This window comes from Hetaerina americana, unplaced genomic scaffold (assembly GCF_022747635.1).
Source record: "Hetaerina americana unplaced genomic scaffold, ioHetAmer1.1.p SCAF_9, whole genome shotgun sequence".
Lineage (NCBI taxonomy): Eukaryota > Metazoa > Arthropoda > Insecta > Odonata > Calopterygidae > Hetaerina > Hetaerina americana.
In genome coordinates, this window is record NW_027287538.1 from 44,000,096 (window position 1) to 44,015,264 (window position 15,169).

General features: G+C 38.7%; 1 protein-coding gene across 1 annotated transcript in view; it reads right to left on the reverse strand.

Moving 5' to 3' along the window:
- The window catches only part of LOC139699053 (transforming growth factor-beta-induced protein ig-h3-like), a 54,901-nt gene extending 40,362 nt beyond the window's left edge, over positions 1-14,539 (reverse strand). Inside the window, exon 1 of the mRNA XM_071598055.1 lies at positions 14,435-14,539. The gene's annotated coding sequence lies outside the window, so the exon portion shown is untranslated. The remainder of the gene's footprint in view (positions 1-14,434) is intronic.
- Between the last annotated feature and the right edge of the window lie 630 nt (positions 14,540-15,169).

A 15,169-nucleotide genomic window follows, 5' to 3' on the forward strand; every position in this document is an offset into this window, starting at 1 on the left:
ATGAAAGTATGTAAATCACGCAGTCGTTCATTGGAAGGTTTTTTAAATATTTCGCAAATATTGTCCCAATATTTGAATATTGGAATATTTCAAGCTTAGTGGCATATTTATCACCACATCAACTAGCAACTTTACGAATATATCGTGTACCGTGTGAGTGTAAATCGACCTAGTACTTAGATATATGCAACTATGTTTCCGACCTAACAAAGATACAAGACATTTTTTCTGAACTTTTGAGGTCGGAAACTTTTCAGAACATACACACACGTATATATTTTTATACATATATATATACACACACATATATATGTATATATATCTACGTATAAATATAGACACACATATGTATATATATCTACGTATGTGTGTATATATATATATATATATATATATATATATATATATATATATATATATATATATATATATATGCATAGAGCAATCATTGACCTGTGGCATAAAAATAATACAATGTGGAATATAATATCTTATTGAAACAAACTCACTACTAAAGAATATTTTCAAGTAAAAATTATCATTTGCTGAATTTTATATTGCAACATTTTTGGACTTGTTCATTTGACATTTACTTACGTTAATTCATAATTATTTAGTGCATTTATTCTGATGCAAACAACCAATTCGATGAAGCAATTGCACATTAATATCTTTCATATGCAGAGAAATGAAATAAATATTTTAAAGTACATCTGTATGAATTGATTATGATGGTAGTCGTAGGTGTATTTTTAGTCGTAACCGACACGCGTAGTGCTGGAGGAGCCTTCTTAACCGATGCTATTCGAGAATGAATTAAGAACTCATGACGCTACGACACGAGCCACTGAAGTTATTATTACATACGGTAAATTGGATCCGTAAAATTAGGCTATTAACGTGGTCACCATTTTGTTTCGTTTATGTAACTTAAGGAAACACTATTAAAACATAGTTAGAAAACATACCGGAAGGTCGGTTCGCTAGGTTATGGTCGAGTTCACCCAATACTATGTTGGGAGGGGGTTAGTTCCTTTCCCTGCGTAGCACACGGTGTCCAGGAAGTGACGGTACCCGAAAAATCACACAGGTCGGTAAAGCTGAAAGTGCCCGAGAATCAAACCTGGGTCATTTTGTCAGGAGCCCAGCACTCTACCCCTAGGCTACCACATGCGTTTGAGCTACGATCTTAGGATTTTAGTCCGACGAAAAAAATGTTTTTATTTTGTGAATTTTTGCACGTATCTCGCTGGAAAAATTGAATACATTCTTTTCCAACTGGTCTTGTTTTCGATTTATTTTCAGCTTTCCGTATTAAGTAGCCATGGCCCCAACAGTGCTTTATTTTGTTTTCGCATTGAAATTATTTCTACTTTAGGAGAATGTGGGTTACGAGGGAATTCATAGTTTTTCAAGCTAAATCCCTTAATAATTCGTTTATAGTTATATTTAAATATATTTTCTCATCATTAATTCCATTTTCCTGATATTTTTGTCGCACGCAATACAAAAAATTAAGTAAATTTTACGAAATTAGAACATGCCATCTTTATCTTAGCCGGATTGTGGGCAGTGTTCGAAACTAATCCGGTCGACTTCTGATAGGAAAAAGGTCACATAGAGGATCGTTAAACAGCTCTTGATAATAATAATAATTATTAAAAGATTCCTTAGGTCGGATCACTCGTACGAAATGAGAAATTTCTTGCTGGAATAATCAATCTCAATGTTTTCCACCCAACCCTCGCCCAACCAGTGCACAATAGTGGTGTAGCAAATCCGCAAGTGCGTGTTCTATTGGCAGTAGTATGAATTCATCGTTGCCATTCACGAAACTACACGAATCACGTTTTAATCATTTTCATTGAACATGGTGACTGGTACCCTATCCGTCCATGCAATGTCTCCTAAACCCGCCTGTCGACCGTAGGGGTATGAGTGTCCATGGTATGTCACGTAGAGGAAAGATTGGGTAGTCCTTGGCGTTTGTTTAGTGACCCTTCCTCTCGGCTCCGAGAGCATGAGTGTACTATGCATACAAAAGATTTGATAATCCTTGGCGTAGGGGGTTTCTGAATTTGTGCTGCGTTGATACACAATTCCCTGATGCATAACCTTATATAACCAGTAATAGAAAATCCTCTACCTTATTTTAGTCCTTAATAAAGAGATTTTGCATCTACGATGAGCAACGATACGATCAAATTATATCTATAATAATAAAACGATTGAAATTTGTGAATTTAAATGATTCTATAAGAAAATTTGTCTATGTTCGCGATGATATTCGGTGACTTGGAACTCATTGAATTTGGTATGGATCCCTGCCCATAGTTCGCACGACATTTATGATTTTAAACGGTTTTATTTGATTAATGGGTAAAAGTTTGGAGTCGAGCAATTGAGACGGAAGCACGAACGTTAACTGAGAAATTCTATTCAATCTTCAACGGAAAAATCAAAATCCAGTACGCACGTTAAATCTTTGGATTACCATTATTTGAAATGCGTCCCCCTCCCCTCCATTTGTGTAGGAAAATGAAAAATTTGCTGGAAGTCCATAAATATAAATGTCTGTCGCCATTCCTGAAAGCGACAGGGTAAAATGGTTGAATGGAAATTGCCCGTTGACCGAACTCCATGCGGTGGCGGCCAGCTGTTCTCATTCCCAGCGGAAATGGAAAATAAGATCATTGGTAACAAGAGCAGACACCCCTCCCACTCACGTAACCCCCCATCCCAACTCTCGGGCCAAATTTTACAAGACAAAGAGGATGTCTTGTGGTGGCCTTATTACTGGCTTCCAACCCGAAGGGCCGGTTTGAAATCCCGGCAGTGAGAATAATCCTTCAAAGGTATCCCGAATTTGGGTGCCATATGGAGAGAGAATATGAAGTGTAGTACGGCGTCCGTCAGAGGGGGCGTTAAATTTTGTGACCTCTTGGAGCCTTTCGGATGGTAGTAGGCTAATCTCGTACTTTCAACATTCCCTGAAAATCCTGCCAAAGTGTCCACCTATTCCTAATGGCGCAAAATATCTCTAGAGAATACTACTCCAACAATATATCGACACTGATGAAAAATCTCTCTATTTCTAAACATTCTTTTGTATTAGTCTCCATCGTTCCGAGGTTTGGTTTGTGACGGTTCGGTAAGGTATCCTATGTGTTGCCATACTCGGCATTCCTTCACAAATCCCTGCGCTGATATCTTCCGTTGCCTGTTTCTCGTAATATATCCTAGTCATTCCTCTGTAATTCTTCCTCGGGTTATGCACATGTAGTTTCCCTCTTCTTTTTGTCAGTCTCCTCTTCACCGACTTTTCGAAATGCAAAAAAATATAGTAAAATCCGAGAATTTTATCTCGGGTAAGAAATATATTTGCTGGAAAAATCATATTTCGCAAAGCTTTTGAAGCGGATGGCCTGACGTTAAAAAAATTTATAAACTGACATAAATGGGCATTTCTTTCGATTCAACTGGAGTTTCGACCAATCGATCCCTACGAGTATAGGTAGCATTTACTGTGCAAGTCGCTTCATGGGTACGGAACAGGCAGACGTACTCAGTCAACTGTAAACATATCTATTCTGCAATATTTTTGCTTGCTTATATTTCCTCCTTCAATCTATAAATGGCTATAATTTTTGCTTTGGTAGTGCACAGGACAATTTTCCTTCCAAAACTGCATTTATAAACGTATTCTACCACCTTTTTAGAAGGTTTGAACCCAACGGTGCCATGCATTCTCGTTTTTTCGTGCAGGTTTTCTATTTTCAGCCTTATATTAGTTCTTGCTCTTCTATTCAGATTCACATCTAACTTCATGTCGTTGGTATTTGGGGCCAGGTTTTGGACTGTTCGTGAAAGATAATGCTCGCCCTAATTTCCTGTATACCCCCAGAAACTTGGCTCTGTACTCTATGTCCTATTTAGATATTTTCTAAACCTCCATCACGCCGTCCGAAATGCCCACCACCCCACAATCTTTTAATGTCTCCTCCAATTTATTTACTCGGCCATACTTTTAATTTTCCATTCAAGATTTTCCTCTTCCACCTCTCAATGGAACACATCTTCTTTTATCTTCTCTCCCGTGGTTCTTACAATATCACACGTGGGCGTCGTTTGTGAAAGTCGATGATCGTCCACTTCTCGGTTCTTCATCGGTCGACGTTTTCCCGGACTGGGAGCGGTTGTACCAACGAAAACACCGTGCCAGACTCATAGATTCATTGCCGAATGGTTTTTGAGTCATTGCATAAGTTGCTGTTGCACTTTTCCCGAGATCAAAAACAAATTCAATTCACACGCGCTGCTTCTCTTACACCTTAATCCTCATCGGCACAAAATTTATACAGCAATTGTGTGCAAGATCAGACAAGAATTGCAGTTTTGCGGAGACAAGTCAAGATACGGCCACGATCAAGGCGGTGTTTTTACTGCTCACAGACACCGCTAGAAGGCGACCCCTCACTGATTGTGATCCATCAGGCGCTAAGAAAGACCTGTCCCATCTTTTTTTGTACAGACCTTGTAGTTTTGTATGCTGTGATTTTGAGGAAATACAGTGGGAATATTTTTGTCTCGCGAGTATTATAATTTCAAGGACTTTCCAAATTATAGTGTTGGAGTGAGGTTCACGTATTTCAGGGTGATCATAATCTTAGAATCAATGCTGTGGTTATGGATTTGTTAAAGAATATTTGCGGTACAAGTTTAGATAGGGCAAGGAATGAGTTGGTTGTTGACGAATGTAGAGCTGATGAACCATTAATAAGACAACTATGAAGGAAGTATTCCTATTTGGTAGCTTGAGAAGAGTGAATGATTTAAGAGAAAGGGAGAGGCGGACGGAGAAAAAATAGGGTGAATGTGGGCAAAAAGACAATCGAGACGAGAGATTTTAGGAATTTCTGGAACATAAGAGGATGTTCACAACAATGCGCATGTATTTATCTGACTTAGGCTAAGGGCATGGTGACTTGGAATTCAGTAATTCCCACAAAATAAATATAAATAAGTTTCACGAAACACTCCAGTTTTTAATTACTGTGTTCAGTATTTTTTTAAAAAATGTAAGCACGGCCAACAAGACTAAAACATATGTGTTTTCCGGCCAAATTGATCACTTTTTAGCGTAAAAATTCAAATCTTTCTCATATTTTGAAAAAATAAATGCCGTCATCACGTTTCAATTACCCTTTTCGCTTCAGCTTTTTCATAAATAGTTGGTGACTCAGATTGATTCACGAGGAATTTTAAAAGAGATCGGCTAAATCTGATTTACTAGTGCCAGAATTCAATCATGCAAAAATAGTTCATATGGGCCGATATAAAAAAATAGATTTCCTCACGAGTGCTTTAACCTGTTAAGTTACCGAGGCTTCCTTTTTGTAATGTGAATTTTTGAAGGGGTTTCAAGTGGCAAGATGCGTTGACGAATCACCAAATGTGGGAAAGAAACTTATCTCAGTCGTCCCTGTTGCGCTGTAGTCTGCGGTGGTTCATGTTCAAGAACTTAGTTAAAGCATAAATTAGACAAATTCGAAGAAAATGCGCGAAGTGCACAAAGGTTGCTAGATAAAAGTGGTCCGTAGGTGTGTGCACAATTCTGAGAATTTCACAGTGAAAATAAAACAGTAATAAGGTATACAGGTTCGAGTTCCGGCTTAAGCAAATAATTTTTGCGCGCTGAAACTCGCGATTTATTGTGCACACCGGCTGGTAACTCCGTTAAAGCTACTATTGCTGTACTTCCCTTAGTTTGTTTGACTATGGTTCACAAGGTTTAGTGCACCCGACTATTTACGAACTTGACCCTTTATTTTTCGAGTAAAAATCTACTATTAATCCTGTCCCCAAAAAAATTCATTTAGGAAAACAGATTAGAGAAAATAAAATTCTTCGTAGATCGGAATAGGTGGCTGAACATGATAAATTGGATATATAAAACGAGAAATTAAACAGCCTGAACGAGAACGAATGCTAAGATGCCAAATTGAACACTATAAACAAAAGGTAAACCATGCGGATTGAGCCTTGAGGCGAAAGGGATATGTTGGGAACATAATGGAAGGTAGTTCAACGTATGTGTGGAGGAAATGGTAAGAGAGGCGTGGGAAGAAGTGGAGATAGGAATGAAAGTTGGCAGGGAATTCTTAATATTAGTTAGGTTTGAGGATAATTAAGATTTAGTTTGCCTGTCAGCCAAGGGGCGATAAGCATTGCTGAGGGAATTAGAAAGTCAGTATGATAGGTATGGGATGAGAATCAATGTCAAGAAAATAAAGGCAGTGCGGTTTTCGAGAGAGAGAAAAGGAAGGTTAATCATTAAAATAGGAGGTCATAAACTAGAACAGGTGTAAGAGTTTAATAGTATCCATCCCGGAAGTGTTTTGTTTCAAATTGGTGAAAAACAGTTGGGATTACGATAGACAAAGAAACTTTCACCAAGAGAAGGGAATTGATGACAGGGACTTTGAGTAAGAATGTTAAGAAAGGATTCGTTAAAACTTTGAGCGTGATTTCGTCAGACGCTTATTAGCGTTACTTATGAAATGAAATTTTATTTCATGGACTTTAAAAAGACAGTAATCTTTAAATTCCCATCATTCTTTTGCCCTCATTTTTTTCTCTCCTCTGGGTTTATTCATATTAGTTGCTGCAATGACGTGATGATTTTTTCATAGCGTGAACTTCCTAGGGTTGCGCGATTTTGAAATTGGTGAAGTCACTGCTGTTGTAATTTATTTAGCTAAATTGAATTAGCTTCAGCTAATTGATTGTAGATTCAGTTAAATTGAATTAATTCTTCATTTTCAGTAGTTGGTCAAAAATGTGTTTTTATAAAATTCGGAACTTTAAACAAGATAAAGGTAGGAATTGTCACAAATGGTATTGTGAAAACTTCATCGCTCAAACTTATGGATAAGTGCAAATATATTTTTCTAATATTAGAACTTTTATGAAATTAAAAACTTGCATTCCAAATCAACCAATTAATATTATCGACTATTACTAAAACTCGAGTGTAAGCTAACCATAACAAAATACTACTGACAAACGAAACAACCTAACTTTAATTATTGCCTCAGCTGACACCGTAGGCCGTATTTTATTAGTGATAATTTAAAACAAAGAATCCAAGGTCTTTTTTTATAATAATTTTTAACTGCTCCTACGGCTCTTCGAGCACACTATACTAAAAGAATCCCAGTTTTCTCAATTTTTCCTCGGGATGAGAGGTTGACTTAACTTTACTTCCGACAACAGGACCCCTGATCTTAATGCCTCCTATTTCAATATTACTTAACTGAGTCATATTTTACTACTATTGCAAGACCTTGTTAGTATCTATTTGTGGTAAATATTATTCTGGCTCGAATAGAGTCATCGCTCTTGTTTCAGCTTTTGCTTGTTGGCAAGGTATTAATTTTAACACCAGGAATTTTACACCGCGGTACTTTGAAAATCACTCTGAAGAAAAATATAGGTTGAAAAATTCTCAAATTTGTGGTGTAGCAATGCAGATAGTAATTTCACCATGAATTTTTTATGAAAAGTAAGGGGTACAGGATTTTTCTACAAAATCATGCTGATCTCAGTTTACGACGGAAACATTAGTGCTAAAATGGTTACGGTTATTCTCTGATTTAGAAATTGAGATAGGCATAACGGAAGTAAGGTTCGAACATCGCTATTTCCTTCGCCCACGGGTTTCAGCGTAGATACGTCTGTTTTTGTGAAGAATATGATGGAAAGCAGGGTGTTAATTATCTGGAAGAGGAAGGAAGCGAAGAGCCTGGTCGGACGGCATGCAAGTGGATAAAAAGTAGGAAAACCTAGAGAAGTATTTGGCGTGGGGCAGCAAGAGGAAATGCACGTGATAAGTAATACATATTGGTGGTTAGCGGATCTCCAAAACTACCTTTAATAGTTTAGATTACCTATGGCCCTGCATTAAATTTTCAATGTAGTTTAAATCAGAATAGATAAAAATCCTTTCATCCCTTGCTGAAAGAACTTAAGGGCTTCGAGAGATGAATAGAAGTATATTTGATAGAAGTATATTTGTACATCCGTGCATTTTAGATACGTTGCGGCGAAGACTACCTCCAATAGATCTAGCATACCTGTCTTTTATTCAAATTATTATATAGATAATGCAAGAAATGATGTCTACTACTCTTATCGGAAAGGAAGTTTGAAAAGAGGGTGATTTGCATGTACTTATCCATTCTAATGTTTGTAACAAAATGTGTTATATTAAAATTTTAATTGCATTACTGTCAAGCACACCTAGCATAATGAAACCGAAAATATTGCCAAAATAATATGTCTTTATGCTTTTCAATGGCGCTTACTAGCGATCTTCATTGCTTAGGAGTGTGATGCACAATTGTGCGAAGAGAATGATAGTACGTACTAAGAATGATCTACGTGTATTCATCCCTGCAAATAATTCGCCGTTGAAAACCAACGCAAGACGCATTTTGGAATATTTTTACCAGCGGCGTGAGCATAATTAGCACATGCATATCGGCTCGACCTTTAATAATATATTACGTTAGTGATAATATATTATTACATTAGTGATAAGATTGTGGCGGTCTACATTTCTAACAACGTGGTATCGATTAAAGATCGCAATAGGAAACCCTAAATAATCAGAATTTCTGCCAGAAGGTCCAAATATCTGAGCGCCGCAACACTTTCATTATTTTTTCATTGAAGAGATGTAGGTGAACACGAAAAATGTGACATTTCAGATTATTTGCAATGCTGAAAACTAGCCTCGAAGATGGGCATTGAAATTATAAAGGGGCTGGTAGAATCAACACCGGGACACTAGCGTAATAGCAGTCGTTAAAAAATCAGTTTATTCATTCAGAAAATTTTGTCTAAGTGACGCCAACAGACGTAATATTACATAAGATTGACGACTGTGCATTTTGGATCGAGCCAGCGTCGCGTTGATTCTCTTAGCGGCTGGTTTTTATACTGTCTTCGGTACCGCCCAAGGAATTATTTCGGAAGATGAAAGTGGAGTGTTTTTTCTCGGCCTCTCTTCCGGTTAAAGGAGCACATAATCGTACCCTTTGTCAGTGGGCGTTGGCAGTGTGCAGAGAGAGAGAGTCTTAACAAGTCCCACTGACCGCGACCTTTTCAAAGCCGAGGGCTGAAAATAACGAGAAAAAAAATAAATTGAAATGATGTTGCTGAGGTTCTAGCGATGAAGGGGAAGACTTTGTTTCCGTCGCTGTGTCTTGGTGAAAATAAAGAACTCCAAAAGGCGAGTGTGTGGTGTGAGGCTTATCTCGGCCTTGGTCGGTTTTTCATGTTTTTGGCACTCGTGTGGGGAGGATGGTGCGGACTAACGCGGCATTGGGATTTTTTTTCGATGCGATAGAAATGCAAGCGGTCCATGGAGTTGATTTATGGGCTGTCAATGCCCTAGCGCCCTCATTTCAAAGTGAAGCGTCGACGCGTCCCGTCCAGCCCCTAGCGTGATGGTGATCTAACGTCCGGTCGGAAGTTGTTCTGTGAATGTTTCGGAATTTTAATCGGATCTCCATGGACGAGACGAGACGGTTGGTCCGTATACTTTTCAAAGTTTTCCTTAAGCACGAGAGCGACGGAGGAAGGAATGTAGAAGGGTGGCGAGGGAAAAAGTTCGAATCGGTTCGGGAAAAAATGGAGAAAATGAGCGTGTTCTCTTACAAAATTCGGGAATTAGATGTACGAAACGGGAATATGACCTGGAAATCGGGAATTCCTAAATTTGAACGACGTTCCATTTAATTGTGAGATTGGTTCGTATTAGCGAATGAGGTCATCGCTCCCTGGTAAAAACCGTAACTATTGTTCTGGATGGACTTCTTTGATACGGTCGACATGCGATAAGGTATGATCGATAATAAAATACCTGATCTGATTCCGAGCAGTGGAGACGGCAAAGGACGGCAAAGTGACGGGAATGGGAATTCATAAAATGAATGGCCATCATGAATAACGAACATTTTCGCCAACATTTCAAAACAGTGACTCTCTTTCTCCCTCTCTCGTGGTTAGAAAATGTACCAGTTATTATCCTTTTCATTAGGTGTAAATCAGAAGAAATTACTAGATTGAAGTAAAAAAGTGAAGCAGAGGAAATGCAATTGAAATAAAAACAATTTTCTAGGCATTTTTTTAAAAATGATTATGGAAAAGTTTTATGTATTCATACACAATAGACGTAAACGTTGGGAATAGTTTGACTACATACTACCTTGATCAAAAAGTTCCCGGAATAACCACCGTGTGGCGCTCCCTTCGTTCCGATTTGAGTTCTGTTTTTTTTGTTAAATTAGTACATCTGTTGTTGATATTCCCTTTAAATCTTAGTGTCATAACTTGACATTTGCAAAAGTTACGTAGCCAAGAGTACATCTATCTCTGTGTGTGTTGGCGATTTTTTACAATTTCAGAAATGGATTTAAATTTGCAACAACGAACTTGTATTAAATTTTGCGTAAAAAACGGATTTAGTGGCGCACGGACGTTGGAAATGTTGGAAAAGTGTTTCGGCAACGATTCTCTAAAAAAAACGGTCGATTACCAGTGGCACGAGCGGTTCAGAAGTGGTCGTGAGTCAATCGAAGATGATGAACTCAGTGGCAGACCATCGACATCGAAAGTCGGTGAAAAAATTGATAAAGTAAAAGAAATGTTGGTCAATAACCGCAAATTAACCATCAGAGAAATAGCGGAGGACTTGAACATTGCCTATGGATCCGCCCAAGACATTGTGGTTAATGATTTGGGTTTCCGTCGTGTAGCAGCAAAGTTGGTGCCAAAAGACCTCAATTTCATGCAAAAAAGAGACCGTGTTGACGTCGCAAAAGACATGATTTGCGAGGCTGAATCCGATCCCACATTCATCAAAAGGATCATTACTGGAGACGAGACGTGGGTTTATGAGTACGACACGCAATCCAGACATCAGGCAAGTGAATGGCGTTCACCAAATGAGCCGAGACCAAAAAAACCACGTCGTTTTCAGTCAAAAAAGAAGGCAATGCTGACGGTTTTCATGGATTACAACGGTGTAGTGCATCATGAATTTTTGCCAGAAGGCCAGACAGTAAACAAAGAGTATTATTTGGGCGTTATGAGACGTTTGCGTGAAGCAATTCGCCGAAAGAGACCAGAAATGTGGGCAGAAAACTCGTGGATTTTGCACCAATGATAACGCACCGTCGCACAGTGCTATCATTATTCGTAATTTTTTGACGAAAAATGCAACAAATACCATCCAACAGCCACCGAATTCACCTGATTTGGCTCCCTGTGACTTCTTTCTGTTCAATCGAGTTAAAAAACCATTACGGGGAACGCGTTTTAGCAGCCGAGAGGAAGTAATGGAAAAATCGCAGGAAGCACTGATGGACATACCGAAAACCGACCGTAACTTTTGCAAATGTCAAGTTATGACACTAAGATTTAAAGGGAATATCAACAACAGATGTACCAATTTAACAAAAAAAACAGAACTCAAATCGGAACGATGGGAGCGCCACACGGTGGTTATTCCGGGAACTTTTTGATCAAGGTAGTATACTATCTAATGTCAATTTGACTATATATTTACCGGCTGATATATCGAAACGCTGTTTTGTTAATGAACGGTAATATTGAACAATACATCCTTGTTATTTTGTTAGCGCACTGCATGTATGCTTGAAAACTGCTTGAACCCTAACCCCCCTTGATTGCCAAACGAAAAATTGATCATCCTTAAAGGTTCCTGTAGGTTTTTACAATCAGTCTGAGGTGTGTTCAAAATCGAATGTTTCCTAATTTTTCTCTCAGGACTGGTAATAGATGGAAATATTTGATTAAGTTTATAATACTCTGGCCCTCTTTTAAAAAGTGTAGATGGCTACTCTGCGTCATGTACAGGGTGTTGTATAGTTGCCGTTAGAGTGAGAACTGTTTCCAACATGCCGTCGTTTCCTGTATAAGAACAGCGTGTGCGTTTTCTTGCACTTGCGAGGTTTAACGACCATCGAAATTCATTCTTAATTGAGTGAGATATGCGGTGGTGGTGTTTTGGACGATAAAAATTGTGATCTTGAGTGGAACAGTTCAAAGAAGGCCAAATGTCGCGTAAAAACGAATCCAAGAAGCCTAGTTCACGGACCAGCCGGTTTTTACAGTGGTCAATAGTAAAATCTACAGAACCGTTTTTTGGCATACATGGAATCATGGCGTCGAAGTGGTGAAAAAATATCTATACATTTGCAGGAATATAGGATTGAAAAGTAGCGGAAGTTTCAACTTTCTGGTGCAAGTAGTTCGTTTGAAATAAATTAGGAGACTTTATAACTTGAACGCCTGTAATCGATTGAGTTTGACGAGTTGTTTGGAATAACTATTTTGATAGGGTTTCAAACGCGAACAAGGAGAGGACTGCTGATCATTAAAGTGCGTATTGAAGAGTAAAAAACGTATTTAAGACTATTGAATGATCTCTTGACGGGTGAATCGATACGATCAAGTTGCTCGGTTCTTGCTCGCTGTCCATTTGCAAACCCATCTTACACTCGTGACCTCAGAGTTTATTTCGATATGGGCGCTCTTTCTCCTCGTCTTACAGTGTCTCCTTTGAGGCTTGGGAACTGGGGAGAAGGCTTTAAAGGCATTTGAACTAAATGATTCGCTGATGGTGTCGTTATCAAAGGTCAATTAGTTTTTTTGCGTAAATCAACCACACAATCAGGATCTACAATACTTTTTCTTTGCAATAATACCATTTACATCTGCACAGTAATTGAATTAGATCTACAATACTTTTTCTTTGCAATAATACCATTGACATCTGCACAGTAATTGAATTAATGCTTGAAATCTAACTAATGTGAACGCGTTTTAATATGTAAAAATCATTTAAAATGAATATTGGGCGATTTCGCCCCATATTTATTTTGCGCGATCGTTTTTATTTAATATTTGTGATAAACGATTAAAGTTCGTAGTTTACAAATTTTTTTTCTTATTTCCTAGGAAAATTAACGCCGTCGTATTTTTTTCTTGGCAGAAATCAAGATTTAGAATAACATTACTGTTGTATAAATTCAGCAACAACAGCAGTACTCATCGACAGCAAACCATCGTATGTACGACAATAAAGTTCTCTTGAGTGTGTGAATTCGTGGGAATTTTCCTAAACAGTCTTATTTTTCGTTATAACCGGAATATAATTTATGAGAAAACAACGGTTCTCCGACTTCAGCGCCGGAATCGTCTATCCAGGAGAAAAAAATCACTGAACCTCATTCAAACTCTTTAAAAATATTTTTCTCAACACTTCCATCATCCCTTAATCAATATTTTCCCTTTTTTCATGCACTTGATTCTTAAACTCACTAAGAGAAAAATGTGAGGTTCCCCGCTCATTTCCTCTCGAAAGGTCTTGGGCGAGTAAAATTTCCAATGGGGAAGGTCTGTCTCAAATTTAATTCCGATATAGATAATGTCATTTGTCAAAGTATGTCGGGAGAAAACATCAGACCTTGTGAGACTTGTTTTCGCAAATAATTCATTTTAAGACGAATCCTCCTCTGCACAGAGGAAAGAGAATTATTTTGGGGTATGCGAATTTGGGGAACAGTTCTCCATGACATAAATATCAATGAAGGGAAAAATCATAGGTTTTATATATCACTATTATATTATTACGATTCGGAGTTAGTTTATTAATTGATATAATTCCTCAACTTTCCCACTCTGGGCCAAAAGTACTATTAATCTTTTTTTCATTTCCATTTAAGTTTGTTCTGTTTGATTTCATGATTTTAGAGTCGTTAGTTTTATTTTCCACAATAGTGATATTTGTTAGGCTTCCCGTCTAAAAAAAAGGCGTCCTTTCCCTGATGGTAACCATCAAACGAAGACTTTAATTTCGTTCCGGAGAAAACCCCGACTTGATGCTGCGGAACTAGTTGATTGACTTAATTCGTCATTACGTAAAAGGGATAAACTCGACGTGTAGCCGTGCTAATTTAGAGAGTAATTGGAGCGGAGAAGATGTGGTGGGGAGATATGGGGTGAGGTGAGGGATATTGAACCCCAAGACTAGAGCGGTGACGTCCTTCTAAGATAACCTCAAAACACATTTCTTAGGCATCGATATGTATGATTAAATCGTACTATGGACATTGTCTCCTGAATTGATTTGGCTATCGTAAGCGTCAACCCAGGAGCAAAAATACATCATGCTGATGAGAAATTAAATATTCACTAAATGTTGTAGAAAAAAATCTTTCCACGCGATTTATCGACAGTTGCTGTCTTTAATGTATAAAAAGTTTGGAAAATGCAAATCGGTTTTTTTATCGGGACATGGAATGATTTCACAAAATAAACCCTGGTTTCATTAGTCACTTACTACTTTCTCAGTCCGGTGTCTAAGTATCCACGCCGCGATCAATCACTTATAATAACTTATGACGAGCACAGCTGCTTCAGGAGGTCGATCCCCTCTCGAGTCCTGCCTTCTTTTCTTCAAGTCGCCGGCGAAAACATTCCTCCCGGACCTAGAAACCAATTGCTCGGGCTGGATGGAAGAAGACGGTTCGTTCTCAGGGACGGAGCTTATGCGTTTTCCTTTCCCCCTCCCTTTCCTCCCAAGCGATCCCCTGGAGTCCGTGGTCCGGATAGCCCCGGAGAGTGATCCCGTCACGACCGGTCCAAGTCTCGGTGACGTCTGCGGCTCGAACCCATGTACCCTCCCGAGGGGTGATGAGCCCTTCCCGCTCTAATGGCTCCGGAATGCCTGACAGCTGTCCCCCGCTGCCTAGAGTTGGCCGACCCACCGCCAGCGCCGTTGCATACTAACGCCTTGTAAGCCGAGACCTCTTTCCAAGCGTCTCACAGCTGTGTGTGTGTGTGAGAGAGAGAGAGAGACGGGCGGGGTAAGAGGTCGCGAACTGTTGAAAAAGTAGAGGGAGAAAAAAATATTTTTTTTCCTCAACTCCATCCCCCCCACCTCTCCCTTGGTATGTATACCCCCCCTTCCACACCCCCATCTCCCTTCTGCTCCCCCCTTTTTCGACTGTCATCTTGTTTCATTTGGGATGTTTTCATTTATTTTATTAGGTATTATTTTTTTCATTTTTATTTT